Source organism: Anopheles ziemanni, chromosome 3 (assembly GCF_943734765.1).
Source record: "Anopheles ziemanni chromosome 3, idAnoZiCoDA_A2_x.2, whole genome shotgun sequence".
In the NCBI taxonomy this organism is placed as follows: domain Eukaryota; kingdom Metazoa; phylum Arthropoda; class Insecta; order Diptera; family Culicidae; genus Anopheles; species Anopheles ziemanni.
Window position 1 is genome coordinate 18902250 of NC_080706.1, and position 19218 is coordinate 18921467.

The 19218-nt window shown below is 43.6% G+C and overlaps 1 protein-coding gene across 1 annotated transcript in view; it reads right to left on the minus strand.

Annotated features, from left to right (window-relative positions):
• Positions 1-19218, minus strand: part of LOC131288068 (protein groucho) — a 160943-nt gene that overhangs the window by 112234 nt on the left and 29491 nt on the right. The gene's annotated exons all lie outside the window — the stretch shown is intronic.

Sequence of the window (19218 nt, forward strand, 5' to 3'; positions counted from 1 at the left end):
ACTCGTTTGTCTTCGGTTGTGTTTGAAAAATAATCGTATTCCTCTTTCAGAATTTTAAATTGCATAGTTCATAAAAAATATACCATTTGTTTTTGGGAAGCAAGGATACACTTTAATAAAAATATTAGGATCACTTCAGTGATTATTTAGAAATTAAAATCATTTAACTACAACATCACTGTAATGTACATCATAATTTGAAACACAGTTACATAGTGAAATACGATTATTTAAATTATAAATTGAAAATCAAGGTACAAAATATCTTGACTTGAACTTGAATCGTATTCGTTTGCCGTCAGGTATAATTGGTTTGTTATATAAAGTCAATGGAAATAACAAAAGTTTTGTGGTTCAAAATGATGTTTATTGAGTTGTCTTACAAATTTTTTACAAAGTGTATCCCTTTTTTAATGCTGACATATTGCCCACAATTGAAAACTCCTGCCAAATTACCCTGAATATGTTAAAAATCAATCCGGCTAAAACTGTCCACTTTCCACCGCGACAAAAGCAGTTGAAAAGTTTATCCCCGTTTTCTTTGCTGCTCCATCAAAGTTCAGCTTCATCGCCACCCGAGATTCGGTAAGTCGTTCTCGTGGTTGGTTGCCACGAGCAAGTGGTTTATATCTCCATTTCCACCCATTTCACGCCGACGGCACTCGATCCTCGAACCCGACGCAAAAACTAACTCCCAGCCGGAACCGAAGTTTTGTGGAAAATCTTAAAATTCGTCCGCGAACCTACAAACTACTGCCACCGCTTCTGCTCTCGCTCCTCCATGCGGCTGGGTGATTAGGTTTAGGGGAACGAATGGGAAGCGAAAAGATTGCCCTAACGTTGACGACCCTTCGGTGTTCGGGGGAGGGATCTCGACTGGAATTTTGGGGATAGACGAGGAGCACAACCTAAAACACTGGGAAGGGAAGAACCCAAGAGGCGGGAAGTTCGGTTTGAAACGCGGCAAAAGGCAAAACCTCATCATTCCTCAAGAAAGCCAGCAAGTGAGAATCGCGACTGGAATCGGAGCGCTCGGGACAAGCTTTGAATATTTAATCACTTTGGACGAAGCGCTTCAGAAGTTCGAGAGTTGGAGAGGGGGAGTAGAGTGTTGAAAGTGGGAATGAAAATTTGTTTGAAATGAGACACCCCAAGCGCGAAGGGACGCAAAGGGCGTACCGAATTCCTGCCTGCTCCTTCTGCCTTCCTCCAAGTCTTCTCCCGTTGACTATCAATGATGGCGATATGCAAATTGTGTCGGAGGTGAAATTAACCATACAAATTAGAATAATACACCGGGCGTCGGGATGCGAACATAAAAGATGGCGCTCGGGAACGAGGCGGCGAAGCGAGGGCGACGCCGTCGGAAAGCAGCTTCTGGAAAAAGTGCACAAACACCGCGCCGGAACTCGGCGCCCTGTAGCGTTTAGTGTTCCGGCAACGAGATGTTGGGTGGGGTGGAGGGAGAGGGGGGGGCAGCCGGGTCGGGATACGGACGGAGTGAAAATACAACATCATCACCCAACAAGTCACACCAACACCAAACTTGCCCGTTCCGTTTTCTTCACTTCGCCCTCTTTGCTGCTTTTGCTCGATTTTCAAACGAAAATGATTTTCCTCGCGCCGGATGGTGGGAGGGTTTTGAGGAGAACTTTATCCGATCCTTTGTGGAGCGGTCGGGCAGGGTGGGAGGAGTTCGTTTGCGGTGTGAAGGTTAGCAGAAGATACGCTTCAGCGGCTTTGGTCTTTTCTCACCACGCTTTGTTTGCTCACCAAATTGTGCCTCGGGGGATTTTCCGGGTCGATGGAGCAGGGGAAGGGAGTGAAGGGGGGTGGGGTCATGCTACCGGGTTTTCGGAAGGAAAATTATGTCTTTTTTATGGACCACGGAGGGCTTATCCAACCAAGGAAATGGAATAATGTTTGCGCGAGGTGTGAAAGTGGTTCGGCAAGAAAATAGAAATAAAGCACTATTTGTTGTGTTAAACAACAATAATTAAAAATTAATTCCACTTTCAACGAACTTCTCTGAAGGCACCATTCTCACAAACAAACATAGTATTAAGAAAACAGTTTCTATGTACACCTACACACTTAAGTACACTACCCACTAAACCGAAAAGTTTCTAAAATTTGCCTTCAATCCTTCAAAGGTTTTAAATAAATATTCATCGTATTCAACAGCTTCAAATGACTAAATAATCTAAGCGAAAACATTTACACAGTTTTAAAAACTATCGAATGCTAAAAATATTATTTATAGTTAAATTTAAACACATATCATACAATCCAAATCAATGTACTAAAACAATCCAACCAATGGTTGATAAACTGGCAGCTATATGTACTTGTTCGTGAAAAAATTATCCACCGAAAACAACCGTTAACCACACGATTCAATAACTTCACACCGCCATTGTATGCATTTGTCCACAGCAATGCGAAATAATATGTTGTTGGGAACGATTCCAAACCACCTTCATTATTTGTCAACTATTGGGATCGCACAAGCATGTTGCGCGTTTGCTTCCTGCAGAAAATTCCTCCCTTCAACAACCCAATGGTTCCCTTCGTACCCGCAATCGTTTTCGAGGTTGACAATGATGGATGTCACCAAATTAACCGCACCAACCAATAAATAATCAACGCCGGGTTTGGCAGCAGCACCGGGCGGAAAGCGGTACGAGCACATACTTGGAAAATGTAATAATTTAATTACCATTTTCAGCCGAAGTAGTAAACAATCGACTCCACCGGGTGGGGTAGAGAGGACTGAATATTGCACGACAGTATGAAGGGGGAGACAGACTCTCTGAGCCCCCGCAAATGGTTCGCGCCCGCAAGGCAGTAATTATCAATCATTCATTAAAATGTTACCACATTATTCCATCCAACCGACGCCCGGTGACGACTGGCTGTTCATCGTGGCGTACACGGCGGCAGAACAGAAACGACACGCATCAACCGTCATCATCAAACCAGTAGCGCAGCAAATCGTGCCCCGCAAATACCGAGTTGAGTGGATGGGGTTATCCCCCCGCGCCATACGGAGGATGCTGGAAAATTGAAACTGGAAGCGCTCGGGGAAAGCGTCAACCACCTGCCAGCGAGGGGGAACTTTGATCAACAGCACGTGGAACATATTTTGATTCGGCGAACCGGATGGATGGTTCGGTGCCCGGAGGTTTGTTTGAACCGCAGGATGGAGCAGCACATCATCGGCAGCGGTGAAAAATCACACGATTTTCGGATTACCAACCACGGGGAAAGGTGGGGGAGGGTGGATGAGAGCGTCAGGATTATTTTCCAAATGAGCGAATATGACAAGTGATACCTTACACGATATATTCGTAGATTCGTTTTGTATCAAAATGAAATGATTTTAATTATATCCTCCAATTTCAATGAAGCTACCAAAATGGACAAATCCGAACTTATTGGAGTTGCATAACAAGTAGTTACCTACTAATTTTTTTTTTTTTAAAGGAAATTGAAGCTTTATTATGTTTAAAAATATTTACATGTGTAGAAATTTTCCTTTACAGGATGGCAGCTACTAAGAATTTACTTACATCTCTTGAAGAGATGGTTAAAGATTGTTTAATGGACTGGTTCTTGCTTTAAAGCTTGACACACTTTACATACTAATTTATTGCTACTCGTATTAATCTTAAACTAGTTTATTTACTTATAAATCTAAGTTACGAATCAATCCATGAATTGGTAGGAGATATTAAGTTCTTGTTGGTATACTTGTATTGGTCAACTGAATGTTGATCCGTTCCACTCCAGCAAGCTCCAGAACCTCCAGTGAAGGCTTAACATCATTTTTAGTATCTTATTTGCTCTGATTTGCAACTTCTTTTTGTGTGTACTAGCACACTGCGACCATACTGAAGATGCATAAAGTATCATTGGAATTATTATTGTTTTATATATCAGTAATTTATTTTTAGAATTGAGCTTCGATTTACACAAGAAATAACAAAAATCTTGTTAAGAACATATACAACCGAGCTTCATAAAAATACTGTGACAATTCATGTTGTCAACAGTTGTCTCATGTTTAAAACATATGTAGGACAATTTTGAACGATAATTTTTCGATTTTGAAAAGTTATTTCAATTCTATCAAATGTTTCGGAGCTTTTTGGCGAAGCTTTCGATCTCTCAAGCTCAATCTCTTTTCGTCCTAAAACTCACGTAAAGCAATTACCTATGTTTCTTCTTAAGAATTAATTAGCCATTCTTGCAATCTACACCATTGCAAATTCTTCTCAACTCTTTCGTGTTTCGTTTCGCGCTTTGTTCAACCGGTTTTGAGAGTCTTTGCATAAAGTCGTTTTTATCCATTGTTCTGTTTCTTTGGCACAAATGCACCGGAATCGCATCACATTCCACGACAGACACTGGTCGTTGTTTGTAACGACCGAGAAAGGCAATCATCAGAAAACACAAAAATTGCCATTGCATGAGCGAACCGAAAACGAGCACTCGCTCACCCCTCCATCCTCCCAGTGACCCCGCATCTCCTTCCGACGTTGGTGCTTTTTGTTTCTCCTGCTGCTAACGGCAGGCCTTTTCATAAATATTTGCCATCGAAATTATGACAGTCCTCGACGCGCGCTGTGTGCGACTTTGTTGCATTTGACTTAATTGGCCAGTTTGGTCGGGCGTCATCCTGCTCGATGCCTCCCTTAAGCCCACCTCCCTCCCTTTGCCATTCCCGTTAGTGTGAGTAATGATGTTGTGAAACCGAGCGATCCAACGGGGGGCGGCAGGTTTGGGGCGCAGCCCGAGCGCAATTTTAATTGCCAACTGCTTTTATTGGTTTTTGAGTAATTTATTCATTCATCCACGGTCTCGGTGTGCCTGTTTTTCTACGTTTTGTTCAAACAGCCAGCCGTGGAGGCAGGAAGCGGCCGGGTGGTGATGGGACACGATCGACCGCAGCCGGTTCCCATCCGGTGCAGCTGCGTCTTGCCGGCACCACCTCCATATTCCCCGCCCTACCGGAAAACGGCGTCCGGTAATTGGGTGTATTAAATTAAAGTGGTGTGAAACGATTAATGGCACAGGTTCCGTCGAGAAGCGATGTTCGAATGTTCAATTGTTAATGCACGGTGGTGATCGCGCGTATCTTGTTCGTGGATCCGGTTTGGTGCGCCCGTGTGTGTGGGTGCGGGACCGCGTAAATCGTTTTTCACATTGTTTTGCTCGAGATCATGCACATTTACAGGCAGTGATTAGCACAACGGCAAAATGGTTTCGCAGCGAGCGCTGTATAATCACTCTATTATTTTACGCTAATCGTCGAACATGCATTTACCGCACGCCTGAGGTCGTAGGGTGTCAAGTTTGAGTCTCCGGAGTAACTCAAGACCGTAAACGTTGGGCATGTTGCTAGACAACTATTTTTGCACTGATTGATCAATATTCTAAATCAAGGAACAATAATGATTTTCTAAGCAAATTTTTACGGAAAAATATGTTCCACGCCAAAAACAACTTATTGCACCCCATTTTGATTGACACGTAACGATAAACAAAAATAATGACACGGGAGTGAAAAACGATCGTTTATGCACCGAAAGCCTTAACAAAAATCAAAGCACGACCCCTCGTTTTATGATTGCTTTTCGAAAAACCCATGGCCAGATTGCGTGCCTCGTGTTTATTAGCAGAAACACCCAGAAAGGGAAACCCTTCAATTTTATTACTATTTTCCGGTTGACACCGGGGATGATTACGGACGGCCTATGAATAATGCCAAAATGACACCGTTCCAAAGCGGAGCGTACGGAAAGCGTTTTAAGCGCCAAGTTTCCCAATCGATACCGAACGACCACTCCCTCCTCCCCACCGGGGCAAAACCAGGGCCGGAGGGCAGGACAAGGTGGGGCCTGAAATTGAGTTCAGCGAATACCGTGTGGCTTTCCACCCCGCACGCGGTAATCGGTTTAGTTTAGTCTTTACGCTGACTTAAAATGATTACATTTGTTAGCCCCGAAGGTCGACCGCCGACAAGAAGCGGGAATCCATAGAAATGGGGGTTCGTTTTGTTTACTTTGCCTGCTGGGAAGAAGTGAAGCTGCCTCGAGGGTGGAATAGTTTTTGTTGTCTTGTTTTTCTTCTTGTGTAGCGTACATAAATAACGTTGGCGTTTGCAAACGGAAGAATTATGGCAATTCGTGAACGTGGAACGTGTACGAGCGTCAAATTATAACTGTATAAATACGGATACATAAAACTAGACATAGTATGTTCACTGAAATATATTTAAGAGATTTTTGTAAAGTACGGAACATTTTTATCCGTTGCCTGATAGGATCAACTATGTTTTTCCTTTAAAAAACTAACATACCATCAAGTCAATTTGTACCTCCACCTAAAGGCACTCCATTAGATGACCCAATTTTCCCTTTGGCTCAATAGTTACGCCACCCTTTTTTTCCCCGACGTACGATGGGAGCGCACACTGCATAACAGCTGCATCACGGTACTCCATTCACCGTGGAATGCATTGCACGCCTGATTGTGGCAAACGCTGGTCACCTAATTATCGCCATTCAAACAATTCCGGAGAAAAGCTCGCGAACCCGCAAACAACACGCCCAGGTGGCGCTCGGAAAAGGGAGGGTGCGGCGCCGGGCACGGTCAATCGTTTGGTCAATGTGCACAGCTGTTACATCAAACCCGGTCAGAGAGCCACCCCCCACCGGGTCCCAACACATCCGCCCGCGTCCGGCGGAGTCATTTAATTGGCGAGAAGCATTACGAAATAACACACCGCACACATTGTACACGGTGCAGCGGTGAGAGAAGGGGGAGAGGAGGGAGATACAACCCGCCCGGACGGAGAAGGTGGGGTGAATCATCTAAGCATCATTAGCATACCGCATGTACGCGATTAAAGTGTAATTGCGCGAATCGACAGCTTTCGAGTTCGAGAGCGTCACACTAGCGGAGCGCTTAAAGCGTCAAGCGTCAATTGGCGAATGCACTTTACGGCACTTTACATTACGACGACGACGTGAGTGCAAATGCATCCAATCAGCTGGAGCGGGGAGGGTGAGGGGAGGGGAGGGGGGTAGGAGACAAAAAAAATAGCTTCTATCGATGGTGCGGGCGATAACAATCACACGGGCAATTAATTATCTTAATGCATCGATTTCCGCGCATTTCCCACCATTGTGGTTGCGGGATGCGAGTTACAACCCGAAATGGACGCAGGGACGACGGATCGGCAAGAAAAACAATAAAACAAGAGAATGAACCTGTAATGAAGCCGACACGGCACGAACTTCCACTTTTTGTGTGCTCGCCAACTTGCAACAATTTGCCATTTTCCATTCCCTTCTCGACGACACTCGGGTCGGTGGACAAGCGGCAGTTTTTGTTCGCATACAAAAGCGAGCTTCATGTTACATGAATACACCGAGAGGCAGTCGGTGATTGCATCCGCGGAATTTGCTTGCGGATGGATACATTAGTGCAATCTAGATGCAGTCAATAAGAGATACCCATCGGAATAAAGGGCAGGCCGCAGCCGCAGAAGAGGAGTAATTAAGTCCGGCACAAAAGCGCACGGTGTCGTGAAAGACACGGTTTGTCCACATCTTCCAACGGTGTCGTGTCCCAGATGTGGCGAAAGTTAGAAAAGGTTATCTGAGTGATGTTTAACTGGAAATGAGTATTTTAAAATGAATGGAAACCCGGGATATAATTTATGATATAACGTTAGTTTTATACATGTATGAAACCAACCTTCAGCTATAGCCATAAGGAACTCATTTGTAATACTATGTATATACTCAGTACATCCAGTATTGCTAACATGAGGAGTTCGAAAAGCACAAAAGTGATATTGAGCAATATAGTTAATTATCTTGAAAAGGAAATTTCACAACATACAAGAGTTAGAGTTAGATAGTAAGAGACTCACGAAAAACAGCTCGAACTCTAAAAACTGTCCTCTTTTTATCTTAAGTTGTAAACAAATAAGAATTTATGTGAATCTACTTGAATGCAGAGTCTTACACTTTTGTTTTACACTTGAACTACTTTTGGTTCATGTTTTAATTTGTTTGAACTAAAACTTTAGCTTTTAAGCTGTTAATTTGGAGGCAAGATGCTGCAAGAATATAAAACAGTTTTTCAACTTGCAAAAAGTAATCTTTAATTTAAAGCAAATGATACCGGGTACTTATATTTAAAGATTTTTCAATGGATTGTGGTTCAATATTTTTGGGAACGGAAATGATGTTATGATACAGAAGAGACAAATTTAAACAAACTGAAAAACATCTAATGCTTATCTTTTCTCGTTAGCTCCACTTGAAACTATGCACATCAATCCCAACAACTGTCGAATACGACTTTAGTCAGGAAAATTGACTACTTTGTTCAATTCTCTGTATTTTGGAGGACTTTAAATGCGGGTCAACAATACCAAAGACCAGACCAATGGAATCTTCTTGTTCACATTGTCCACTCAATGTGACGTTTCCAATTAGCTCGATTTCTCTCAAGCGGTCCCTTACCTTTTCTCATATTTCATTGGGTTTGTAACCCATCAAAACCCCGACCACGGTTGGATAATTACATCAATTATTTTCGTCACTTTCACAACCTCGCGACCTTCTCCTTTCGACAAGAACGGAACCGAGCGAAACATAAACCTGACTTCTCGGGGTAACAGAAAACCCAGATCTGTACATGAAAGTGACCGAGGCGTAAGGTGAAAGTTTCATTCAAGAAATTAAGCGGATTACAGCGATGCCGACGACCAAACATTAAGCTGCCCCTCGGTGGCTTGTTAACCCCGGCGGGAAGCCACACACCACGGAGCTGGAGGATAAATCCTGTTTATCGATTTTCTGTTAGGTTTTCATTCTTTATGTACAGCACACGCTCATTCCCAGCCGTCTTCCGGTTTCGCTCCACCCGCTAGCAAAGAGACGCTGGTTTTGGGAATGTTTCATTTATCCGAAGGTTACATTATCGCTCCGGAGCTTATGCCATCGATCGATTGCCTTTCAACGGTTCGACGAGGGTCTAGTCACAAATGTTTGCTCCTTTTAAGCAACGGACAGTATCCAGAAACTTTTATCATTATTCGGATGATATGTTTTCCAATTAATTTCACAACGAATGAGCCGCTATTAATCCGCCTTAAACGGACCATGACGGATTGACTTAATTGGTATTCTGTCCTTGATTCCATCTCATCATAATTTTATATATAACGACTCTGATTGGAAAACAATATACTGCTGCATACCAATACAAATATGTTATCGAAGTTGAAATAAAATAAACCTTATTGCTTAAACCCTTCTGACACTGCGCAACCATTTGGTTAAACTCATAAATTTTGCTGCTCTTCCAACGAAAGCATACAACAAACACGCCAATGCTGGCAGTGAAAATTGATTCCAATAAGTGTCCCGCTTGGGGCCACCTTCAAACCTTCCCCCATTCCCTCCACCGATTCGAGGACTGATTCAACCCAGAACTGAACATGCACGAACGCTTTTAACGTCAAAACTGACAATGCATTTCAATGTCGCAACCGGGAACCGCATGTGCACGCGATGCAAGTGCATGGAAAATCGACCGTGCACGTGCCTTTGCAAACACAGTTGTCGGCGAGCGGCGGACCAGCAAGTCCGTTTCTTGTTGCCGAAGACCCGGGCGTGGGGTGGCGTTGGTCGCGGTGGCGATTAAACAAATATTTCTTCCCCTCAATTAACTTGCGGATTATACGACGGACATCAATTAGCATGCAATTTGCATAGATAATCGTGGTCGGCGGTGAAGCCGATGCAATCCGGCTCTTCACAAGGCAAGCGGCGTCAATAAATGGAACACACGTCTTTCGAAAACGATCGTATGGATTGCGATCGAGGATGGCTTCAGAAGGCGCTCCATTTCTTAACTGGAAAACAAAAGCCGCCGTCAAACGACGCTGAACGGAGAAGCTGAAAACACACGCCAGGCGTGTATGGCTAATCGCTTTATTAGGAACCGTTGGGAAAAAGATGGCTAACGAGATGCGATTTAATTTTTCTTCATTCCATTTTTCCTCGTTGCTTCCGTCGCGTTCGGTCAAGTAGCGAGCAAAAGCGTTATTTTTCACGCTTCGCAGACTCACAATGGGAAAATATGCTACCGCCATAAGCAAGACGTTGAACTTACGCGGCCCAATGCTTCGGGCATCTTTTTGGTTCCTCCGTCGTTGCATCATTATTTATGGATGCAAATGAACCAACGAATGATTCATTAACGTCCACAATGAGTGCAATATTTGTCTTCCATCTGAACACTCGCCATGCGTCTTTGGTATTTTCTCAGCAGTTTAAAGTAGTTGATTACATACCTGAAAAGAAATAAAAATACAAACATGATTAAAAACTGGAACATTATGCCACGAACTATTCTTATTATCGTACGTTAAATTGTTGAGTGGGTTTTAGAAGATTTAGATTAAGAAAGAAGGTACTATGTATTTTAAAAAAACGTACACATATTTCTGAACTATTAAAATATTACTTTATTTTATTTGCAAACACAATTAATAAGTAACGAAACAGAAAAGACCATATAAAGTTGCATGTTCTACATGCTTCACGGAAGGATGCCCATATCTTAAAGTTGGACTCTAAAATGTTTTATTATTCTCATCAACTACCTTTTTACGATCCATACCATCTTTACGACGAACTTCTTTGGCTTCACGGGAAAAGATCACGAGCCGAGATCGCACTGCTTGTAAGGAGCTTCATTGGGATGCTAATTTCTTCAAGCCGCAAATAAAAGCTCAAAGGGCATCGAGTATTTTCGTAATAAAACAACTGCATAATCATTTAACAAACATGCAAAACAGGGTAAAGCATTCGTGATGTTCTCCAGGAACCCAACCCTCGTCGCTTCTTTGTCCCATGCCTGATGATATCCATATGGAAAAAAATAATTAGCAGACTGATTAACGAAATAAATGGTTAGATTATAAAATGCTCCGAACGCTGCGTATGCGAAAGGTGAACATTGGCAAGACATTTTGGAAAATGTAGAAAACAGGAAAGTCGAAATCATTTACATTTCGAAACGCGATACACGTTCTCACACTCAAACCACCTAATGTAATTAAATAATTTCATTACAGTTGAAGTTCCCCAAACCGAGCGAAACTTTGCCTACGCCAAACCATATGGCAAGCGCAATGGAAATTGTTTCGTCTCAACCACGCACCCCGTAGGAATGTCAATGTGAAGGATGATTGAAAAAATTACACAAACAAAATTATTCAAAAAACAATAATTGAATGCAGTAGCAACAGCGGCAGCATCACAAATTACCCCCAAACGCTTTCACGCACTCTCGCACCGGGGTCTCGATGAAGTCGGCGGTGAAGCGATAGAAGCGATGCAAGAAGTGGAACAAAAATTAATTTTTCCATTATGTAATCAAAGCAAGAGCGGGAAACTGAAGAGGAACGCCGAACGAGTATATTTGAAACGAAAAACAAACGCGATCCAGCTTCCACAGCCAGGGTTTCGCTGCATATGCTTATGCGCTCCTTCGTTTGAAAAAGTGTGGTATCAGTAGTAAAGAACAAAAGCAACAAACTGGCGGATTGAAAACATAACGACGGGCAGAAAAACATCCGCTACCCAATCGAGGGTATGTATCGATTCGAAATCATCGTATCAATTTATCAATAAAAGCTTGTTACGGTGTTCACTGGGAATGGTGTGGTTGAAACATCGGGCGAACCAATTCCGAGCTGATTGTAATCACAACTCTAGAGAGTGGAAAAATAAATAAAGCAACAGAACTACAATGAGTTTCAAACGGGCTTACCAACAACAACCACCGACTCTTTCAGCGTCGATCAGAACCCGTTTTTCCCGCCGGAACTTAATGAGCATTAATAGGGGCATCGGGTTTCGGACCCCTCGACCGAACTGGTTGAGCTGTGGTTTTTTACGATTTACATTTCTTTTTTATTATATTTTGCTACATATTCACCATCACCACTCCCCACTCGCCACGGGAACTCCCGGGTGGGTGAAGAGTTCGGCTCGAAATTCGAAATTAATGGCACAAACGAAACCAAAAATAAAAATAATAAAACATGAAACCAAAAAACCGCTTCACAACCCCGAAAAGGCCATTGAATTCGACCCGGCCCGCCCCGGGTTCGTCGTAAAACAGTTCCGTTCCGTAAACAGCCCGCGGCTCAAATCGGTCGGAATTCATCGGAACGATGATGAAATGATAGCTTCGATTAATATGTGGCTCGGTGCCTTCGAATCCCCCTGCGCTCCTGCGGCCGAACCTGTCAGCGTATAATTCATCGGAACATGATGATATAAGGTGGTGGTGAACATGATGAAATACATGGGGTATCAGTGTGAGGGGAAGGGGGAATGAAACAGAACCTACAACGCATGTGAAATTCATCTCACTTAAGTGTGTGTTGTCATTTTCGTGTCCGCTATCTTTTTAGCAATTACCATCTGTTTAAAAATATTCAAGTCTAGAAATTTGTACGCTTTATTTCATTAAATTAAAGGTCAAATGTTTCATGCATATATTTATACAATTTTTAAATCTACATTTATTATAACCGGCTGTGGGTACCATGTTCAAATGGTTGAGAACATTTCTATACTCATTTACACAAAGAATAAAACAATTTCAAACAAAAATCCATTCATTCTTCTCCTCCGAAAACAACCTTGACCACATCGGGACTATAATTTTATTTTGCCCCTTTTATTTCTCGGATGAGCAAATTTTTTACAGCTCGTTGGTCCCATTTCATCGACATCGAATTGCCAAACGGCTTCAATCCCACCACTACCCTCTTTCTCTCGCCTTCTTTGCACCGGCAGGATGTCAATAATCATCGATGGTCAGTTAAAAGCCGACCCCGGCCGGAGAGCAGCAACGTAGCGAAGTGATGTTTAAAAAAAAAGGAGAAAAGATAGACAAAAACGTGCCAGTAAATATATAAAAATTGGAAAAATATTCAACTGAACGGAGTGTTCGCTCGGAAACACCCCTTCGTGGTCCCCGCGTACGTGTTCGGTTTCACCTCCTTTTTTGTAGCTTTTAGATTTTTTGTTTTGTTAATCTGTGACCATATATTTTTTCACCTTTTCGAACAGCGGTTTTTTTTTATCCTGCTGCTGCTGCCTCGTTTCTTGTGTCCTGTTTATGCTTCACTGAACTTTCCTTTCTTTTTCTTTCACCACCAACACGGAGGAAAAGCGTGTCGTAGGCGCAGTATTACCAACGTGCTAGCGTCTCGCTCTCTCTCTCCTGGTACCAGGAAGGTGCGTCATCGACATGGTTGCGTATAATATGGACCCGTCTCCTTGTGGGAAGCGGGGGTTATCATTCCTCAACGATCGCCCGGAACATCCCCCGACCCATCAGAGCGCCCGTAACGTGACAGCATGATTCAATGGAATAAAAGCACGCAAACAACCCCGCACAACAAACGCAGCGGAAGATGGACACCAGAAGCGGGGGAAGGCCAGGGGGAAGGGGGAGCGCACCACCCTCAGGAAGGTGGAAGTAGCACCGCGGCACGATGGAGCAGTCAGAAGCGATGAAAACAAAATTGAAAAACATAATAATTCATTTAATTTATCGCAGGCGAGAAACTCACCGCATGGTTTCGATTCCATGATCCAACAACCGCCGGTCGCGCACACACACACGCACACACGCTCCCTTCACCCCTTCTGCAACACCCACCAACCCGCCCGCTACTTGGGAGGGGCTTCGTAACGGGGTGGGCCCCAGCACCCAGCAGTTGCGTGTGGAACACGAAAATGAAACACATAAAAATCCCAAATCGAAATGAATTCGTTCCGTACACGTTGGGTGGAGGCGACGGTGCCGGGTGGGGACGCCTGGTGGTTGGGGTGGTTGTTATTTTTTTTTTGTTTCTTTTCGTTTTGTTTGGTTCCACTCGCTTTGCGGCTTGAGTTTGTTTCGTTTTTTGTGAGGTTTACGTTTTCCTTTTCGCGAGCCTCTCGCACCCCCCCCCTTTTCCACAAACAACCGTCATGGCGACGCGGCCCGTCCATTCGACGATTTGTTCGACGACCATTATCGTGCCGAATGGATGAACGCACGTGAGCCATCCGCTCCTTCCCCCACCACAACGTCACCGAGGACACGGTGTGGAGGGAATGAATGAGCCATGTTTCAAATAGGGCTCATTTTTTTAACCATTTTGCTCCACCGCGGCTCTTCCGTTTCCACACCCTGCTACTCACCCACCCACCCGCCTCCGGGCGGACTTTCGTATAAGCTATCCGTTAAGCAAATGTATGAAGGCGTAAAATTGAAACATAAATGAGCCCGTTGCTTTTTTTTTCTCGTCCCTCGTTGTGATTTTCAACGTTCGCTCGATCTCGCTTGCTTCCTCCGCGCTCCGTGTGAGCTTTCACTCGGGTTTGCTTCTCTTTTATGTTTCTCTCCCTCCCCCTTTTTATTCGGTTTTTATTCTGTTCCTTGGGCGTTTTATTTTTTTTTTCTGTGTGTGTAGAGTTCTTGAACATAAATTGTCCCTTTCTTTCGAGTGCGTTTGGTTCTTTGTTTTTTTTGCTTAACTTTCATTCGACCGCCCTTAGCTGTTGCGACCAATTTTCGCTTCTACTTTGTGCGTCCCGTCAACGCCGGAGCAGTATAATTTAAAATACAGCAAACCAGCGAACAACACATGTCGTTCATTAGCTCGGAAGATGATTTACCGAGTGGCGGAAAACGTCATGAAACCCTTCAGCGTGGAAGGGTGGAGGAGGGAGCAGCTTACTCTTCTTGCAAACATCCACCCTCCATACATGCGCACACGAACGAGTACATACATATAATCACGTGGGTTCGACGATAAACGACTGATCAAATGCGTTCTGTTTCACTTTATTGTCGTCTGGAGGACAAAAACTCCACTTTGGATGGAACAGACCCCGAAGGGGGAACGTTTTTCATTCATCCCGACCGCAATTGGGCGTGAAATTCATTTGCGGATTGTCGGTTTTATGTGCGGCATTAATTTGTTGCTCAATGTGCTGTGTCTTTTAAGACTTTCTACAGAGCAATGAAGTAAGCAAAACGTTACAAACATAACCCAAACAACTTTTCCGACAATGGTAAGCAAGTATTTAAGTCAACATAAATAAACAATCAACCTTCTTTCGCCCCGATCGGGGGGCTGCAATTTTCTCCAATTGCAACATCAAAGCCCAATTGTACCGCCCCAACAGACTAGATAGTGCGCCGACCCACGGGGCTTTATATGATGTATGTTGAGGTAAATAATCATTTTCCCAATTTCCTATCCCACCCATCCAGGGGGGAAAAGCTTCTGGCGCTCATTTGTTTTGCTGAAATTACCAACGACATTAAAAATGGGTGAAACAACAAGAAAAAGACCAAGATTGACATGAAATGGAGACATTCCACCCAACGCGGCGTACCCGATCCTTTGCGTGCGCGAATCTGTTAAGGAGAGCGATCCTCAGCTAACCAACGGAGTGCATAAATTGATTCCTTGCGGCTATAACCCCCAGCACGGCCAATCATCTCCTCCTATTGCCTCAACCCACGGGTTTGGGAGGGCTGTAAAAGAAGGATGGAAACAAACAACACGAAACGAATGTTACCACCGGCCGATCATAAATCCATTAAAAAATCCCTACCCCACTCCAAAACCCCCCGATCCCGAGGACAATTTTCCACCACTCACGCAAAAAAGCGAGCGGGGCGAACGAAATGTGACAGCAAAACACGTCGCACGGTAATTTCCGATCGCGGCCGGTCATTTTCAATGTTTTTCAAGGCCCGTGAACTGGAAGGGCGACGGAATGGGAATGCGACATCGGTGCGTCTGGCCGGGCGCAGCCAAGGCCGCAGCATCATCTCATGCTTGCTGTTTCTTGTTGTTTGCTGGTCAGTTTCTTTTTTTCTGATCTCCTCTTTGCCAGCTTGCGACGGAGATCGGGAAACGTCCCCGGTTGGGCGACCTAGCGCAGCAGAAGGGAGGGAAATAAAATAACACTACACGAATAATAATGATAATAACTGTAATCAGCAACACGCCTCTGCTCGAAACCCATCAGCAGAGCCCCGTAGCTCCACCGGACACCCTGTTTCCCCGCCGACAATTTATTCGCATAAAACGTAATGGACCATTCGAGGGAAGAGGAAAAAACACGCTTGCCAACAACGAAATAAATTGCCAAGAGAGCGGAAAAAAGAACTGTGCCTACACTGACCGCCGAAGATCAGATCATCAGCGACGGCAAAAGACACATGAGGCGACTTTTTTGTCTTCTCCTTTCGTTGCACGGTCCTTTCGTTGACGAATTTTAAAACAACGTTGCGAAGAGCACACTACAGTACGAATCATAAGAAGCTTCGAAAAAAAAAGATGTTACAAGCCGTAGAGGTTTTTTATGTTATATAATTAGTTTGTACACGTTGTAAATATACTTTTGATAAACAAAATCATATTTTAACTCATTTAACTAATATTAATTCTATATTGTTTTCAGTAATCAATCATCTACATGTGTTAAAAGTATTGTAGAAAAGAAATGGTGTTGTGTGCTTCAGCCTACGTTAACACGTTGAGTACCACGTTACCTAAAAGTGGGTGACAGGAGCAACTAGTTCTAAAAAGTTTGTGACCCATAAATAAATGAAAAAGTAACATAAACATTATTGTAATATTAAAAATAATTTATTTGGGAGGATAAGACTTTGCTTGGTCTTTGAAAACCATCGGTTGAACAAATGTGACAAACAACATTTTTAAAACAAGATTGTACTAAACAAGTGTGCTAAAAACGCTTGGTACTCAACGAGTTAAACTTGATAATCAAGTATGAACATAAAAATTGTAACAACAAGTGAACCGATTTTTTTCATGCAATCCAATCAATGGCTAATCTAAACCTGAATGAATGTAACTTCTGTTAACACATCTATTAAAAGAGTCAACAAGACCGGTGCAGTACGTTCACCTCGAGCAACCGGTAAAACTTTGACCATATTAGTAGTAGGTTTTTACTCCTCTACCCTCAGCTATTTGGTGAGAAATAGAAGAAAAAAAATTGAAAATCCATCCCAAAGCATTGTCTCCGTTTTCACTCACTAATGCAGAAACTTGCCACCATACGGGAAGGGTGTGGCGTGGGGGGTGGGCATGGGGGGGGGGGGGGGCGATGGTATCCCCAAAAGCACAAACCTCAAACCGCAAACCAATACCGACGAGCATTTTTCGATGTATAGTGCCAGCGGTTGTGTGGAGCGTGGTTCTCCCCGGGGACGGAACAAAATGTCGGAAATTGGGAGATTATACGGCAAACGAGGGGTGGCGAAACTCCCTCCACCCTCTTAGCTCGATCAACACCGAGAAGGCATCGCACTGTACCTTCCTTCTCATCCAAAACAAAGGCTAGTTTCGAGAAACCCGGTACCAGGAAGCGACATGTGCACATGAGTGTGTAAGTGTGTGTGTTTGCGGGTGATTGTGCTCATATTTGTGTGTACTCTAGTAAATTATAAAATTTTACACTCCACGTGGAGTGCGCCTTGTCTGGCGGTTTTGCGGAATCGTCGTCTCCGCTTCTCGAGGCCGCTCGGAAACATTGGGAAGAATTAGGTCGACCGGTGGAGGCATGAGGGTGAGGAGGGGAGGGGAAGGGACCTACGGCTACGGCTACGGAAGAATTAGTTTCGCAAAACGACCGACCGGGAACATTCGCCGCTCGCAGGCACATCACCATCATCATCATCATCATCATCATCGCCACGCGAAAAAAAAGGGGTGGCGACCGAAGGAAACGCCGAGAACCGGAGAGCACACGGAGAACTGCCTGCGCCCTGATTGCACTTTTGCCCATTTTGCTCGCGTTTCTTTGTGCCGATGAAACGGCAGAGATACCGCCAATTTCCGCCAACCATCCCACCCGGTCCCCCCTGCACAGCACACACATTATACCCTCGCCTCGTTTAAAGCGGACGGATACCGCTCGAGCGGAACGGGAACGCGATCCAGAAGACGTCACACTTTGCTTCCCCAAGCCAACGTCGTCTGTTCCATCCTGCTGCGATTGTGGTGAAGAAGAACGCCGTTCTTTTTTTTTTCATGCCGCATCATCGGACCTTTCCGTGTGAGAGTAATTTCGCGTCGTGCGATCACATTTTACCCTTTTTATGTTCCTTCCCCGAGTCAGCTAGGGGCCTGTGGGGCGAGTTGGACAAGTCCTTGGGGATCTTTCGCCGCCGGGTTGTCCACATGGTTACAACGATGAACAAAATGGATAGTGAAATTACCGCTGGCAAAAAGTGCTTTAATCATGTACCTTCAAAAAACCTTACCGCAAATATAAAAATCAACACAAACTTTACGAACGTAGATGTACACAAACTTTATGACACGAAAACAAAACACAACTATTTGATTGAACAAGTCAAGCAAAACTTCCTTCCTATGACAATTACATCAACGTTTTGCACAATTACATAAACATTTGTTCTTAGATAATTCGTCATTTTCATCTTGTTACTTGCATTTTAGCATCGAATTTTGATATCTCCAAAGACTCACCGTTCCCATTTCTACCAATTGCTCCACTGTGTGATCGAGTGGTCAAAGTATCATTATTATCGAAAATTGCTCCACATGCTGTTGTGGCTGGAACCATTACCAACTTCAGATCGTTGTTGCGGGGCTTCGGGCGATGATTGTTGGTTGGTTCAGCCCTTTCTAGTTTACCTAATTTTGATTTTGTTCCGTATGAACTGAACGGGATTTCACTTTTCTTTGCCGCATTGTCAATGTAAAAGAGCAGCTTCTTGTGGCTTGAACTCTTTTAACGTTTTTTTTTATCTTGTGTTATACTCTGATGTTATGTTATAACCGATTGATTTTTTGTTCATGTGCCAATCAAAGTGAAATATGTTGAATAGACGATTGTCTGTTTGGAAACATTGGATGGATACCTTTTTCCTCAACTTCTATCTTTTATTGCTTTTTCTTGAAAATACGCCAAGCACGAAACCTAGCAAGGCATACACACTTTTCTAAACGTGTTACTATAAGAATATCCCACTTCTTCAATAAATTTTAGAGAAAATTGTGACAGAGAAAAACAATTTATGGTATAAATCTTGAAGTGTACTATG